At 42.3% G+C, this 12,882-nt stretch overlaps 1 non-coding gene across 1 annotated transcript; it reads right to left on the reverse strand.

Annotated features, from left to right (window-relative positions):
* Positions 1–5,087: 5,087 nt before the first annotated feature.
* Positions 5,088–5,162, reverse strand: Trnas-aga (transfer RNA serine (anticodon AGA)). Its single transcript has one exon. It is a non-coding gene; the product is annotated as a tRNA-Ser (tRNA).
* Positions 5,163–12,882: the final 7,720 nt, after the last annotated feature.

Below are 12,882 nucleotides of genomic sequence, written 5' to 3' on the forward strand. Positions count from 1 at the left end.
GGAGGGCCGAGTGGCCGAACCGCTGGCAGTTGTTACATTGTTGGGGGATGTTGGGTGGTTCGTAAAGTTCTACACGTACGTCCATCCTCAGAAAGCTCTTTATCTGCAGGATGGCGTGGGAATCAGCCGTGTCGGCTAACTCAACCGTGTAGTGTGGAAACGGTTCGTGTGCGCGGAACCCTATCATCCGGGAGGCACTTTTACAATCGGATCCCAGATAACAGAGCGCCGCCTGTACTGTCTCGTTGGGGGTACTGGGATCCACTCCCTTGATCCCGTACTGCTGGGATCTCTCGTCCAGTGTTCTGTACGTGTAGTGTTTGATCTTCCGATATTTGAGGAAGGTCAGAAGATCTTTATATTCGTTGTCTGTGGCAACGTACAGTGAGGAACTATCCCCCGAGTACTTTGCGTGTAGTGTACTGTTTATGTGCCTCTCCGCGAATGCAGTGTTAAGGGCATTAAGGTTCCCATAGTTTTGTATAACGACTGGGGGGAAACCACTCTTGTATTGTGTGGGCACCGCTGTGGATTTTTGTGCTTTGTTGTTGTTCGCCACAGCTGTGTTTGCGTTTTGTTGTGTGTTAGTATTGTTGCTAGCCGGAGGTGAGCTAGTGGGTGTAGGCAACAGCGCCTTTCGGTTGCCTAGCGAGTTTGGTTGCTCGCTTGTTTGTGTTTGTGTTGGAGTTTTTCTGGCTCCGCGTTTCGGGCCCTCCACCTGCCAGGGCTCTGTGTAGTGGTTTTCTGGGTCCACATCCGACGCCGCTGCCTCGATCTCTTGAGGCTGCGGCGTCGGTGGGACAATGGTTCGTGACTGTCCGGTGACAGAGGAGTGTAAGGTTATGTTAAGTGTTGCTGTTTTGGTGGGTGAGACGTCCGCCCCGAATAGTTCGGTGATTAGCCGGCGAGACTCGAGCTGGTTTTGCGCTTTCGCGCCAAGCTGTCGAACGTCGCCAGCTGCTCCCTCGCCTTCGGTAGCGGGCGGGGCGCGAGTTTCGGCGGGTGCAGTCGATCCTCGCGCCTCGTGCGTTGCAGTCTTACTGCGGGTGACAGCAGGGGAAGTGCTAGCAGCGTCCGCCATCTCGCACTTAAGATTATTTATTAGGTGGGAAGGGGAAACGACAAATTTGCTTTTCTCGATAGGCGAGAGAAGTGTCTCTTCTTCCCTATTGAAGTGGGTGTTCCCTACGCCACGCTAACATGCGCTGTTGGTGCAAGCGCGGCACCGAAAGGAGGTGCGGAAGAAGATTGGCCTGCAGCACGCGGGCGTGGTCCCGTGAAGTCGCCCTGGTACTGCCCTAAAAGAACGTGAGAATCACGTTGGGGGCGTTGGGTAACCGGAGGCTACCGGAAGCAGGGAGCCGAAGTTCTTTCGCGGCACTCCGCAACTGGTTGCGCGGCTTTGTGTCGGAGGGGAGCGCGCTCAACCCTTCGGCACTCGGCCGGTTGCCGCTGGGCAGCAGCGCCGGTAGCGGCTGATGCGCACTCCCCGGGCGACTGGCTGCGGAGCGCCGGTAGCGGCCGGGTGGAGGCGGTGGCGGGCGATCGCTCTCTCTCAGGTTCGAATCCTGCCTTGCGCATGGATGTGTGTGATGTCCTTAGGGTAGTTAGGTATAAGTAGTTCTAAGTTCCAGGGAACTGACCTCAGACGTTAAGTCCCATAGAGCTTTGAGGCATTTTAACCATTTTGAACAAATATATGAATTTACTTAAGCTTATTTATATCCATTACAATCCGCACTACCCGAAGCATAAATTTCAATAATTCCATAATTGTATCCATCCATATGCATAAACTACAGTAGTTACAGCTTTAGTATACTACCCACTGAAGAACTCTGTCGTCTGTATGATATACCTGACTATAAGAAAACTCCCTTAGGAAGAAGTCTTCTTTTTTAGTTACATCAACAGCTACTCTTTAAAAGTAAATTCCTCTGGGAAGAGCATCTAATGAAACCGTGTTGGTGTTCTCCAGAGACCCAGTTTTTACCAACCGAATAAGCAGAAATAACAACATTAATAACCTCCTTCTCCTTCATTGTTATCTATTGCTGATAATATTTTATCTTACTCTACATATGTTTTACATGTGTCGCATCTCAGATTCTTAAGAACATCATTGGCACAGTAACTTGACAAGTTTGTGTGAAAGATGGCAAGTATTCCTGAACAGACTGAATTTGATCCTCACTGAAATCCATTATACTGTCAAAGATTGGTCTTGGTGGGGGTAAGGTGACATCATCTACACAGTAGGCTTCCAAAGAATCTAAATCTGTTTCAGATGGAGTTTTCAAGGATAGTGGGGCCCGAATTCTTAGCTGGATTCAATTTTAAATACCTGTCCCAGATATAGCAAATAGTAACATACTGCCATTATTCGATATTTTCCATTTCTTTCTGTTTAAACCATTCCTAGCAAAAGATATTTAAAATTCGAGTCCTCAGTGCAGTACTTGGTCATTTGTAGAAGAGCATGAGTGATACAAGATATGCACAAATGAGTGTAATTGGATAATTCGCATGTGAAATCAGGACAACGTTTTGATACATCCAACCATGGAAAAACTCTTTGGAAATATATGATACTGTACTGAAATGTAGTTTCTGCAGTGCATCCTTGAACGGATATCTCTACCAAGTCATCTACTATTTAAAATGTTCCACCATGCTCAAATTAATTTTGATGAATTTAACAGTGCTCTCAAAACTTTCAGTAAAATGATGTTCCCTCAAGGTTAACAAACCTTGAACAGTCCTCTCATGGAAAATATTCAGCACAAGGATGACATTTTGCACTCCAGGTTGCTTTTATATAAAAAAAACTTCAAATTAAGTTTCATGACAAAAATTTATCATCTGTGTACACTCCACGTCATATGCTTTTTAACTGCAGAGATTTTCGTCATAATCAGTTTCAAACTGTGGGTACTTTATTGTCTTATTTTAACTAAAGTTCAGTCTCGATCACATCACTTATGTCTCAATAACGTAGGTGACCGGTTTCGGTTATATTTATATAAACATCTTCAGACCCATGGCCTCCTTGGAGGATGGTAGGAGGAGCTCTCCTCAGCTGTTACAAAGTAACTGAGGAGAGAGAGCTCCGCCTACCATCCTCCAAGGAGGCCATGGGTCTGAAGATGTTTATATAAATATAACCGAAACTGGTCACCTACGTTATTGAGAGATAAGTATTGTGATCAAGACTGAACTTTGGTTAAAATATAATATTTTACTGATCACTGTTGCAAAAATATTCACCAAAATTATACTTTATTGTCTGATCTGGATCATCTTTATCGATCTAGTTGTATGTGACACATTTTAATGTAGGAACGGAATGTTAAATTAAAAAGGGGGTTGTCTGTCATTACAAAGGAGACTATAAGCAATTGACAGTTGAGAAGGCGAAGCAAAGGTGATGTAGCCCGCCTGTTAATTGAGGTTTTGTCACTAAGAACACAGAGCAATCAGTGAACAACGTGAACTGATTCACAAAGAAATTTGAAGTGCTGATTTGTATAGTAGCTGCTGAATGTTTGAAAATGCACACGTACATCATGCAGTGCATTAGGAAGGGGTAGTGCAAGACAATTTGTGCTCCTTATAAACTCGTAAGTGTGTGGTGATGTTGAAAATAAAATACTACAAAAAATAATACAATCTGGCGAGTATCTCTAATACTTCTTTTGACGCCTACTAAATTCACTTGCTCACATAAAAAATTAATGTTGCTAATTTCAGTTTTATCAAAAAAATTTACAATTTTTTCAAATAATTGGTTCAGAATAGAAATTAGATTGTTACTGAAGTATTATTGTTCTTTCTGGTGAAGTTTTCCAAGTTATCTATGATGTCAATTTAGTCATTTATTCCTTGTGTGCATTACCTACGTTTTCTGCACATTTAAATAACCCGGGTCCAATGGACCGGTTGTGTCTAATTCGAAAATTAAAATGGAAAAACTATTTTGTAGATATTAACATACAGAAATATTTTGTTTTAAAGTTTATCACTATAATATAAGACAGCTGAGATCATTTTTAACACTTTCACTGAAACATAAGCCACCAGTATTATCACAAAATGTTCGCAGATCAGTGGTAATGATATTCATGAAGAACAAATCAATAAGCAAACAAGGATGACAGTGAAACTTCCTGGCCGATTAAAACTGTGTGCCCAACCGAGACTCGAACTCGGGACCTTTGCCTTTCTCGGGCAAGTGCTCTACCAACTGAGCTACCGAAGCACCACTTATGCCCGGTACTCACAGCTTTACTTCTGGCAGTACCTCGTCTCCTACCTTCCAAATTTTACGGAAGCTCTCCTGCGAACCTTGCAGAACTAGCACTCCTGAAAGAAAGGATATTGCGGAGACATGGCTTAGTCACAGCCTGGGGGATGTTTCCAGAATGAGATTTTCACTCTGCAGCGGAGTGTGCGCTGATATGAAACTTCCTGGCAGATTAAAACTGTGTGCCCGACCGAGACTCGAACTCGGGACCTTTGCCTTTCGCGGGCAAGTGCTCTACCAACTGAGCTACTGAAGCACCACTTATGCCCGGTACTCACAGCTTTACTTCTGCCTGTACCTCGTCTCATACCTTCCAAACTTTACAGAAGCTCTCCTGCGAACCTTGCACAACTAGCACTCCTGAAAGAAAGGATATTGCGGAGACATGGCTTAGCCACAGCCTGGGGGATGTTTCCAGAATGAGATTTTCACTCTGCAGCGGAGTGTGCGCTGATATGAAACTTCCTGGCAGATTAAAACTGTGTGCCCAACCGAGACTCGAACTCGGGACCTTTGCCTTTCTCGGGCAAGTGCTCTACCAACTGAGCTACCGAAGCACGACTCACGCCTGGTACTCACAGCTTTACTTCTGGCAGTACCTCGTCTCCTACCTTCCAAATTTTACGGAAGCTCTCCTGCGAACCTTGCAGAACTAGCACTCCTGAAAGAAAGGATATTGCGGAGACATGGCTTAGCCACAGCCTGGGGGATGTTTCCAGAATGAGATTTTCACTCTGCAGCGGAGTGTGCGCTGATATGAAACTTCCTGGCAGATTAAAACTGTGTGCCCGACCGAGACTCGAACTCGGGACCTTTGCCTTTCTCGGGCAAGTGCTCTACCAACTGAGCTACCGAAGCACGACTCACGCCTGGTACTCACAGCTTTACTTCTGGCAGTACCTCGTCTCCTACCTTCCAAATTTTACGGAAGCTCTCCTGCGAACCTTGCAGAATTAGCACTCCTGAAAGAAAGGATATTGCGGAGACATGGCTTAGCCACAGCCTGGGGGATGTTTCCAGAATGAGATTTTCACTCTGCAGCGGAGTGTGCGCTGATATGAAACTTCCTGGCAGATTAAAACTGTGTGCCCGACCGAGACTCGAACTCGGGACCTTTGCCTTTCTCGGGCAAGTGCTCTACCAACTGAGCTACCCAAGCACGACTCACGCCCGGTACTCACAGCTTTACTTCTGCCAGTACCTTGTCTCCTACCTTCCAAATTTTACGGAAGCTCGCCTGCGGACCTTGCAGAACTAGCACTCCTGTAAGAAAGGATATTGCAGAGATATGGCTTAGCCACAGCCGGGGGGATGTTTCCAGAATGAGATTTTCACTCTGCAGCGGAGTGTGCGCTGATATGAAACTTCCTGGCAGATTAAAACTGTGTGCCCGACCGAGACTCGAACTCGGGACCTTTGCCTTTCGCGGGCAAGTGCTCTACCAACTGAGCTACCGAAGCACGACTCACGCCTGGTACTCACAGCTTTACTTCTGGCAGTACCTCGTCTCCTACCTTCCAAATTTTACGGAAGCTCTCCTGCGAACCTTGCAGAATTAGCACTCCTGAAAGAAAGGATATTGCGGAGACATGGCTTAGCCACAGCCTGGGGGATGTTTCCAGAATGAGATTTTCACTCTGCAGCGGAGTGTGCGCTGATATGAAACTTCCTGGCAGATTAAAACTGTGTGCCCGACCGAGACTCGAACTCGGGACCTTTGCCTTTCGCGGGCAAGTGCTCTACCAACTGAGCTACCGAAGCACCACTTATGCCCGGTACTCACAGCTTTACTTCTGCCTGTACCTCGTCTCATACCTTCCAAACTTTACAGAAGCTCTCCTGCGAACCTTGCACAACTAGCACTCCTGAAAGAAAGGATATTGCGGAGACATGGCTTAGCCACAGCCTGGGGGATGTTTCCAGAATGAGATTTTCACTCTGCAGCGGAGTGTGCGCTGATATGAAACTTCCTGGCAGATTAAAACTGTGTGCCCGACCGAGACTCGAACTCGGGACCTTTGCCTTTCGCGGGCAAGTGCTCTACCAACTGAGCTACCCAAGCACGACTCACGCCCGGTACTCACAGCTTTACTTCTGCCAGTACCTTGTCTCCTACCTTCCAAAATTTACAGAAGCTCGCCTGCGGACCTTGCAGAACTAGCACTCCTGAAAGAAAGGATATTGCAGAGATATGGCTTAGCCACAGCCGGGGGGATGTTTCCAGAATGAGATTTTCACTCTGCAGCGGAGTGTGTGCTGATATGAAATATGCATAGGAAGTTTCATATCAGCGCACACTCCGCTGCAGAGTGAAAATCTCATTCTGGAAGGATGACAATAATTTTACAATTGCTACGCACCACACAGCTACAGTTCTGGCATACGTTTTCTACATTTTCAGAACACTGTCTTTCTTTTTCTATCCTTCGAAGCAGGGCACAATGAACGCCGTATCTTCTGATAACCCACTGTGCTGTTGTTACTACTGCTGTTTTGTGTTTTAGGAACAGTAATGAACTTTTCCACATCGAAGTATATGGATTTCTATAGAAGGGGATTAGGCAATTTTCTGGTCATAAACTGTTGGATCATCTTGACTGAGAGGTATTTGATGAAGTGGCCTCTCGTGCAAAATCCCTTTGTGATACATAGGGTGTTGTGTTTTGTAAAGAATAAAGGCGTTCAGACAGTATACATCCCTTATGTTGCAACAGAGAGCCATTTGCCACCGTTTAGTTTGTCTTTTGCTTGTATAATCCACCCCATGCTTCGTGCGGTTATAAAATTTCACAATCTCAGGCTTCAGGTTCGGATACTGCTCTTCTATTGATTCATTATGATGTATGGTGCGTAAGAGGGCTAAGCACATGTTTTTCTTTGATGAAAAACTAATCATCTTCATTTCTTTTCTAATTGCCAACGACCTTGAATTTACTGCTCTGCACCAATTGTGCTTCATCTCTTTTGGAATTGCTCTTTTATTCATCCTCATTGTTCTCATAATAATCAGGGTTTCACATAACAGATATTCTGCCAATGGTACACTTGTGAAATAATTACCTACAGTAACATTTCTGGCTGTACCAGCAATAGCAATGTTGGCTGCAAGGGTCTTCACTGTGGAAAACCCCAAATTTTTCTGGCGTAGCTCCCCTGGTTCTCTTCCAGTGTATACATTCCTGTGAATGGCATAACCAGTTTACCTTCAGGCATTCAGAATATTTTCATTCTACACTTTCCAGGCTTGTATGTCATATACTGCACAAATTCACAATGGCTCCTAAATGGAAATAGCTGTTCATCCACCGTAACATTACTTTTGGGTGTCATCATTTTCTTGCACTGTCTGGTAAATATTTTCCATGCATAGGATACAGCAGCAAGTTTACTGGTTTGTCACCTAGGGTCTTTGTTCATTTGCCATCAAATCTAATTAATCTTATTATTGCCTCAAACCATCTCTCAGACATTGTAGCTCTATATATTGGATTGCAGTACCTTCCCAGAAAAGTTCCCTGATTGGAACATCCCAACCCTTATCTCCTCCATTATGAAGTAAAATTACCCAGAGGGCGAACATTTCGTCTCAGGCTACATCATTCTAGGTTTATTTTTCTTGGTACAAAAACTCTTCTTCCTTCTAGGTTTGTGCATATCTCAATTCCATCATCAATGGCTAGAGGAATAAATAAAATCCATCCATCTTTGGAGGTGTAAGTGATTATGCCCCTTGCTGGTCCTGTAATAAATTTCACCAAATTGTGTGAAGGCATTTCATTTGGCACTGGGGGGCACTTACTCCACCGCATACCATTTGGAGCAATATGTTTGTTAGCATTTTCACTGCTTATGTTTCAGAGACATTATTGCCTACATCATCGTCAACATCATTATCATCACTAACGTCATCATCACCACCACCACAACTTTGTTCTTCACTCATAGATCTGCATGCCACTGCCTTACGAACAATTTCATGGTTTTCATCTGAAGCATTACTTATTTCTGAAAGGAAATCATCATCTTCAGCTACCCATTGACTAACAACAGATTCGAAATCTCGGCTTTTAAGCATATGCTACCTTCTTCCTGCTCACTTTTTTAGATGTAGATTCTGTCATTATATCTGAAAAAAATAATGTGAAGAAATAATGTCTCTTCTTTGGTCGACTGTAGGACTGTAATTACTGTTCATTTTATTGTTTATTGGTACAAAGGACACATACCTTTCTTCTGAGGTTATAACGAATATCAGACACCACACTGTTGTTGCAACTAACTCCCACAACATTACTGTGTTTCTTCACATACTCGTAATAATCCACTACAATATTTCGCTCTGTTGGCAACACAGCAGTATGCTATTGTAAGTAGGCTGTTTAGGTTTGCTTATTGGTAATGCCACGCAGCGCTCTGTATAAAAAATCACTGACTGTGCTGTGTGCAGTCTGTGGCTGGTTGGCATTGTTGTAATACTCGCCATTGTAGTGTTGGGCAGCTGGATGTTAACAGCGCGTAACGTTGCGCAGTTGGAGGTGAGCCGCCAGAAGTGGTGGATGTGGGGAGAGAAATGGCGGAGTTTTGAAATTTGTAAGACTGGATGTCATGAACTGCTATGTATATTATGATTTTTCAACACTATTAAGGTAAATACATTGTTTGTTCTCTATTAAAATCTTTCATTTCCTAACTATGCCAATCAGTAGTTAGTGCCTTCCGTAGTTTGAATCTTTTATTTAGCTGGCAGTAGTGGCGCTCGCTGTATTGCAGTAGTTCGAGTAACGAAGATTTTTGTGAGGTAAGTGATTTGTGAAAGGTATAGGTTAATATTAGTCAGGGCCATTCTTTTGTAGGGATTATTGAAAGTCTGATTGAGTTGTGCTAAAAAATATTGTGTCAGTTTAGGCACAGTCATGTATAATTTTTCCAAAATGGTACGTTTCATATGTCGACCCTTAGCCAAGGATACCTCACTGGAATCTTCTAATTTTTTCTTGCAGTTTTTGTAATTAGTGTAGCTATTGTTTATTGCTAGCACGTAATTATAGAGAGAATATCCTTTGTAGTTGTAGTTTTTATTGTTGTACAGTGTACAGTAAAACAGTTGTGGCATGCATGTAGATTTGGAGCAAGTATTTCGCAGCGCCGCTTGCAATTAACTACATATTATTTTCAGTGCTATGTTAATGTGTTCTCTTATTTTTGCTCTTCCAATTGTGTTTTTCTGTGTTGTCGTGTGAAATATTGTGACAATAATGGCGTGTGAAAAACGTAATACTAGGCTCCAAAGTAAACTGAGAAATGACAGTGAAGACGAAAGCAGTGTGTTAGCGCCACCATGTAATGAATTAACTAATGTTCAGAGTAGTAATTTGGTAATTGTGCATAGGGAAATAGAGTGGGCTGCAAATAATGGTGTAGACAGTGAAACAATTAGTGAACAGGGAAGCATTATCGATCGATCGGTCGGCAACAGCTCGCCTCAGGATTCCGAAATGACAGGACATAATCTTGCAAATACTGTAGATTCAGGTTTTGCGTCCTCACCGTTTTCTCAAATAAATCAAGACACATTTTCTGCTTTTCAAAATGTGAATATTGCCAGTTCAAATGCATTGTCTCATAGCACTGAGGAACATGTTTCAGACACCAATGCATTGGTATTACAGTTAATGCAACAAATGGGACAAAGGCTACAAAAGTTAGACACAACGCTCGAACAAAATCAGAAACAAATGGGACAAAATCTTCAAATGTTAGACACAATGGAACAAAATCTTCAAAAGTTAGACAGAATGGAACAACACCAGAGACAAACGCAGCAACAGTTAGACACAATGGAACAAAATCAGAGACAAACACAGCAAAAGCTTCAAAAGTTAGACACAATGGAACAAAATCAGAGACAAACACAGCAAAAACTTCAAAAGTTAGACACCACACTTGATCAAACACGTGAAGATTTAACTACTGAGTTACATAACATTGAATCGAAATGTCAAAAAGTCTGTAATGACGTAAAAACACAAATTTGTGAGCATTTTCAACCTATTTTTTCGCGGCATGTAAATGCATTACAGAATCACGAAGCAGCCATAAAAGAACTGTTAACCATTGTTCATGAAAATCACGACACCTTGCAAGCTAAAATTGAGTCAGTTGCATCTACCGATTCGGCTATGCAACTTGCAAAAACTCAGGAAAACTTAAAGGACACAGTAGATACTCTGAAACTTGGTTCAGAAAAACACACTGAAGAAATAAGTACACTATCGGAGAAAGTAGCCGAACTTTCGGATCAGTTCACTAACTTATCTACAAAGGTACATGATGATCTGAATGACACAAGACCGGTAGCCATCACTGACACAGCAGAGTATGACCAAATTACGAAATTCAAACAAAATCAGAGTCAAATTAATATGCAACACAAAAGAGAAATTCGGGAAGTACAAGATCAGTTCGCACAAGTAATACAAAAATTTCATACTTTAGAGGACACTCGCGCTCCAGCACGGGAAGAGGGACTTAGAAATACGGAACAACCACAAAATAATAACACAGGACACTTCGGAAATTATGAAAGAAATTGGCAAAGTGCACCGAATTTTGAGATGGAACCGCCAACACGACGTAACAATGACCGATATGCTACTCGCCGACACGATGATTTTAACTATAAGCTGTTCATTACTACAGGTAAATTCAAAACGTTTAAGAATTCTGACAACGACATTCATCCACAAGCGTGGCTCCATCAATTCTCTCATTGTTTTTCTCCCAACTGGTCGATGGAGCACAGGTTAGAATTTATGTGTGGCTACTTGGAGACTGAACCAGCTGTAAGAATGCAATCGGTCATTCACGATTGTCACAGTGAAGGAGAATTTTATCATGCCTTCCTCTCAGCGTATTGGTCTCAAGCTACACAAGGCCGAGTAAAACATAGCATCATAATGATGAAACATTTCGAACAATCTGAATTTTCCAGTCTTGTGAAATATTTTGAAGACAAGTTGCACAAAAATCAGTATCTGTCAAACTCATACAGCCCCTCAGAACTCATCCGCATTTGCTTAATCAAACTACCTGAACATTTACGACACATTATTTTGACAGGACGTTGCAAAGACGACATTGAAGCTTTTCAGGGATTCTTAGAAGAATTAGAAATTGACACTGACAATCGCAGAGCGCGAAAACAGGAACACCACAATTACAGGTCACATCCGTCGCAATTCCGCGATGAAAGAAATAATAACTGTACACGACGAGGCTATTCTCACAACACAAATCGTGACCAAAACAGACACCACCCGTATGACAACCACTGGCATAGTAATAGTTACAGAGAAAGTTCGCATTTCCGTAGTAATGAATATGACAGAGACAATCATAGAAACAGACAATATCGTAACCAGAGCTATTATTATCAAGGGAGACAGAATAATTTCAGACGCAACAGTTCAGTTCGCAGTTACGATTCAGGGAGAAATTCTCCACCATGTGACCGACAAGAAAGAAACTGTGGAATCTACCGACATGACGACAGACGATATAATCATAACGATAGACCTGAATTTTATCAGAACTGGCGGGATTCAAACAGAGCAGGGCACTCTCGACAAGGTGAATTTGTAGAAGTTAGGTCTCCTAATCCTAATAACGACGCGCGCCAACAAAGAGACAGACAATGACTCGCACAGCAGGCAGCCCCGTGCGCCAGCTGGCTCAGAGAAAAATAACATAGATGCTAACCTTGAGAAAAATTCCAGTATTTTTTACCGACATACACCACACGATGATTCCGTTGAAGCTGGAGCTCTGCATAGTAGTAAGAGTAAAGGCTTGCACCACATTTCACATGTAAATCCGTTTATTAAAAGATAATCTGCTTTTTAACCTTGTCTTTGCTATATAACTTTTCACTTTACATTACTAGTATGCTTTGTCAGACTTAAAATCTGTTAACATACAACAATGTTTGAAGTTAAATATCCAGTCAAGAACCAAGAGAACTTATTTCAACAGAAATTACGAATGCATTGTTGTAGTGAACAGACAATACAGTGTTGTTATTTGTACATTCTTGCTTGTTAGTTGCACGATTATGTAACGACTATAAGGCTCACATACTTAGAACATTTACCAGTACTGCTAATGAGATTTTAATGCAACATTTTGGTTTACTTGAAAGTACATTCTGGATTTAAAGTACTTTCTGTGAGATACCAGATGACACAGTGGTTAGTTTATGTGACAGCTACACGATTTTATCACACCACTACTAATGAGTGGCAATTTACAATGTTGCTTTTGTGGTGTTTCTGTTTTATATCTGCACAGTTTTTCTGAATTATTCTGGAAAGTAAAACATGTTTTAGTAGTAATTTTTGTGCTGTAGCTACAATGAGACAGCCTTTTCCGTAGCACAACAATATGTTACAGCACAGTACTTTCTTCATCACGGCAATAAGCGTAATAACTAAGATATCTAAATGCAAAGCATTGCATTTTTGTTTATCATGAGGTAAGTACATTGACTTCTGCAGAACTTAGCTTTCGGAGGACAATAACTA

The sequence above is a fragment of the Schistocerca serialis genome, chromosome 11 (assembly GCF_023864345.2).
Source record: "Schistocerca serialis cubense isolate TAMUIC-IGC-003099 chromosome 11, iqSchSeri2.2, whole genome shotgun sequence".
In the NCBI taxonomy this organism is placed as follows: Eukaryota; Metazoa; Arthropoda; class Insecta; order Orthoptera; family Acrididae; genus Schistocerca; species Schistocerca serialis.